Source organism: Dreissena polymorpha, chromosome 12, assembly GCF_020536995.1.
Source record: "Dreissena polymorpha isolate Duluth1 chromosome 12, UMN_Dpol_1.0, whole genome shotgun sequence".
In the NCBI taxonomy this organism is placed as follows: Eukaryota; Metazoa; Mollusca; class Bivalvia; order Myida; family Dreissenidae; genus Dreissena; species Dreissena polymorpha.
In genome coordinates, this window is record NC_068366.1 from 75,198,488 (window position 1) to 75,202,062 (window position 3,575).

The window sequence follows — 3,575 nt, forward strand, 5'->3', positions numbered from 1 at the left end:
ATTGAACATATGCTTATATAAGGCCTATTTTGTGAAATCTTTCAAAATCTTCTCATCCATAACCATTGGGCATAGGGCTATCAAATTTGGTATGTAGAGACATCTAATAGTCCTCTACCAAATTTGTTCAATTTATGCCCCTGGGGTCAAATTTGAAACTGCCCCGGGTGTCAGAAAATTTAACATATGCTTATATAGGGTCTATTTTGTGAAAACTTTACAAATCTTTTTGTCCATAACCGTTGGGCCTAGGGCTACCAAATTTGGTATGTAGCACAAAATTGAATAAACGCTTATAAAGCGCCTATTTTGTGAAAATTTTAAAAATCTTCTTGTTGAAAACCATTCGGACTATGGCTACCAAATTTGGTTTACAACAAGGCCTTGTTCGATTTGTTCTGGTAAGGTTCAAAGCTGTAATTCATTTTTTGTCTTACCTGCTTGATATAGCAGTCACAGTAGCAGTTGGTGTATGTGCATTTTATGTGTGTCTCTGAGCTTATCCAAACTGTGATTCGATAATTGAATATGGCATTTTTAATATAGCTTACCACATATGTTCTCCATGTAGAGAAGCTGCAGCGCATGCGTTAACAAGAGATCAAAGGTCACATTTAGGGAGTTGTTTTTGGCCAGTTCCAGTTATCATTCATCAGGCAATATACCAAACAAGATATTCAAAAAACTTTGTAAATCTTATTTGTTTTCTACATTTGGATCTTTATCTTAAGTATTAACTTGTAATGACCACCAACACTTTAAAAATGATAGGCTATATATAAATTTAAGCTTGCTTTCTTAGTTCATTCTTATTTATTATTGTGTCCTTTCTCTCACACTTATGTGTTTCAAATAATGTGTTAATAGATTCACATATATATAAATGTTTGAAAACTGATTACCAAAACAATTTGGGATAGATAAAGTACGGCTTAAGTATATAGGCACATGATTTTTGTTGATTTTTACCAACAAAATATTTGTTGCAGCCAGTTCATGTGTCAACAAGCGCAAATTGTGAAAGATGGCTTGGAAAAATTCAGTTCAGAGTTCAAAGCGCCACCTTGCAACAAACAGCGCCATGGAAACAGCTGTGGAGTGTTTGCATTGATGGTAATAAATTAGCTAAATATATTTCTATATAGGAGTCACTTTGTCGTACTGTCGGTCGGTCGGTCGGTCTGTCCCGAAATTTCATCCGATCTTCACCAAACTTGGTCACAAGTTGTATCTTGATGATGTTTAGGCCAAGTTTGAATATGGGTCATGCTTGGTCAAAAACTAGGTCACGGGGTCACTTAGTGTGTTTTAAACCGAAAGTTTGTCCGGACCATAACTATGTCATTTATCGCTAGATTTTAAAATAATTTGGTACATTTGTTCACCATCATGGAACAGTGTATTGCGTGAAAAAAGTACGTCAATATCTCCAAGATCAAGGTCACACTTGGAGTTCAAGGGTCAAATGCTTGTCGGGGCCATAACTTTATCATTTATTGTGAGATTTTAAAATCATTTAGCAAATTTGTTCACCATCATGGGACGGTGTGTCGCGCGAAAGAATTAATTCAGTATCTCGAAGGTCAAGGTCACACTTTGAGTTCAAAGATTAAAAATGGCCATAAATGAGCTTGTCTGGGCAATAACTATGGCATTCATTGTGAGATTTTAAAATCATTTGGCACATTTGTTCACCATTATTGGACGGTGTGTCGCGCAAAAGAATTATTACGTCTATATCTGCAACGTCAAGGTCACACTGTGAGTTCAAAGGTCAAAATTGGCCATAAATGATCTTTTCCGGGCCATAACTATGTCATTTATTGTGATATTTTTAAAATACATGGTACATTTGTTCACAGTCATTGGACGATGTGTCATCCGAAAGAATTATGTCGATAACTCCAAGGCCTAGGTGACACTTGGAGTTCAAAAGTAAAAAATGGCCATAAATTTGGACTGCATGTCATGCTAAAGAATTCAAGAGTTCAAAGGTCGAAATGGCCATAAATGATCATGGCATTATCATTCTTAAAAATCGCCATAAATTTGATTCTCTTGTTTTGTGAAGACAGCATGCAAAATAGTCTGTGTCAATGCGGCACGTGGGGGTATTTGTCACGTCTGTGACAAAGCTATAGTTTGCTTAGTAAAGATCTGCATTAACTTTTATTCAACAAAATAATGGGAGAATGTAGAATATAATCATCGTACCTTTCTGTTGGTGCATTGGTTTTTAGAGCCTTGCATTTTTATGCCCCCCTTCGAAGAAGAGGGGGTATATTGCTTTGCTCATGTCGGTCGGTCGGTCGGTCGGTCCGTCCGTCCGTCCACCAGGTGGTTTCCGGATGATAACTCAAGAACGCTTGGGCCTAGGATCATGAAACTTCATAGGTACATTGATCATGACTCGCAGATGACCCCTATTGATTTTGAGGTCACTAGATTAAAGGTCAAGGTCACAGGTGAAGGTCACAGTTACTGGAAATAGGCATTTTAAGGATTTAGCATGGTTCAAACAATGGAAACAACTACCGTTTTTGCATGTTCTTTTTGTTACAGCATTTGCCTCCCTTGTAATATATTAAAATTTTACCAAATGTAAGACTTACTGCATGTAATGCATACTACTACTACTGCTACTGCTGCTGCTGCTACTACTACTACTGCTACTACTACTACTACTACTACTTCTACTATTACTACTACTACTACTTCTACTACTACTACTACTACTACTACTACTACTTCTACTACTACTACTACTACTACTACTACAACTACTACTTCTACTACTACTACTACTACTACTACTACTACTACTACTACACCACCACCACCACCACCACCACCACCACCACCACCGTGACAAAAAACGTATTCACACAATGGCTGCTACTACAACTTATAGCCCATATAGGGGGGCATGCATGTTTTACAAACAGCCCTTGTCTTTTAATTTATAAAGGACATGATATTTCATATGTAATATCATAACCTGAGGATCAAACTGTGTTATAGAGTCCCACTTTTGTCAAATAACCCTGAAAAAATGTTAAACAAGAAGATTACTCATATTTTAATTTATTAATGTGTCATATAATGAAAAAAACATTCTCTTTGCTCCATTATATTATTTTGTATGAAAAGTTGTGTTTCAGTGTCTTAATGTGATTGTATATTTATGATGCATTAAACATGAATACTTTTCACTGTCAAACTATCGTTCCTGCAATTATATTTTCAGAAATAGTATTTTTTGTGAACACGTAATCTAGTGAATATATGCTTTTGTGATTGCAAACAAATGTTGTTGTTTTTTATGTTAAGTATGAATGACTTTTACTTTATTTCCAGACTGCCAAATGTTTGGTCGTGAAAAAGCATCCCACAATGTTGCGACAGGCCCATGATTCAGTTTATCGAGACTAGTCGTGAGACGCAGACTTCTGATTCATGGAGTGCGGAAAACATATCTGTGCGACTCAATCACTCCACTGTAAAGACCTGCACGGCATTAAAATGGATATTATCAATATGTGTTGTTGCTCGAAAATATATTTTTGTAGCAGGAA

The 3,575-nt window shown here is 36.3% G+C and overlaps 1 long non-coding RNA gene across 1 annotated transcript; it reads left to right on the forward strand.

The window, feature by feature from the left end:
• Positions 1–984: 984 nt before the first annotated feature.
• LOC127852366 (uncharacterized) lies at positions 985–3,575 on the forward strand. The gene is made up of 2 exons (XR_008036217.1): positions 985–1,113; positions 3,358–3,575. It is a non-coding gene; the product is annotated as an uncharacterized LOC127852366 (long non-coding RNA).